Below are 975 nucleotides of genomic sequence, written 5' to 3'. Positions count from 1 at the left end.
CCACAGCCATTAGACAAGAGAGAGAAATGAAATGAATAAGAATAGGTAAAGAAGAAGTCAAATTATCATTATTTGCAGATGACGTGATACCTTATTTGGAAGACCCAAAAATCGTCACCAAGAAGCTACTAGAATTAATACACAAATTTAGTAGAATAGCAGTATACAAAGTCAATACCCAAAAGTAAATAGCATTTTTCTACACAGATAACAAACACGCTGAGAGAGAAATTATGGAAACAATAACTTTTATAATAGCACTGAGGAAAAGGAAATACCTCGGAATTAATCTAACTAAAGAAGTCGAAGATATTTTCCTGGAAAACTACAGTACTCTTTAAAAAAAGTTGTAGAGGATTTGAGAAAAAGGAAAGATATTCCCTGCTTCTGGGTAGGAAGAACCAATATTGTGAAGATGGCCATACTTGCAAAATTGTTGTACAGATTTAATGCAGTCCCATACCTCATGGATCTAGAGAAATCATTCCTAAAATTTATTTGGAACCAGAAAACACCTGGAATAGCAAGGGCATCCTGACCAGCAAAGACAAGGCAGGAGGCATTACAATTCCTGACTTGAAATTGTACTACAAGGCTACTGTGATAAAATCAGCATGATACTGGCAACGAAATAGACCTGAGGATCAATGGACTACCTTAGCAGATGCTGAAGCCCCTACAAACGCACTCAGCCACTCATCTTTGACAAAGGGGCCAAACATACTCACTGGAAGAAAGATAGCCTCTTTAACAAATGATGATGGAAAAACTGGCTCTCCACATGCTGAAAACTAAAATTTGACCCAGGTCTATTACCAAGCACTAAGCTAATATCAAAATGGATTAAAGATCTAAACATTAAAACAGAAGCACTAAATCTCCTAGAATAGAAAGTAGGAGGAACTCTTGAAGACATAGGGGTAGGTAAAGAGTTCATGAACAAAAATCAAATCGCATGGGAAACAGTTGAAAGAA

The sequence above is a fragment of the Octodon degus genome, unplaced genomic scaffold (genome assembly GCF_000260255.1).
Source record: "Octodon degus isolate 3935 unplaced genomic scaffold, OctDeg1.0 scaffold00268, whole genome shotgun sequence".
Taxonomy (NCBI): domain Eukaryota; kingdom Metazoa; phylum Chordata; class Mammalia; order Rodentia; family Octodontidae; genus Octodon; species Octodon degus.
This window is presented reverse-complemented; position numbering follows the sequence as displayed.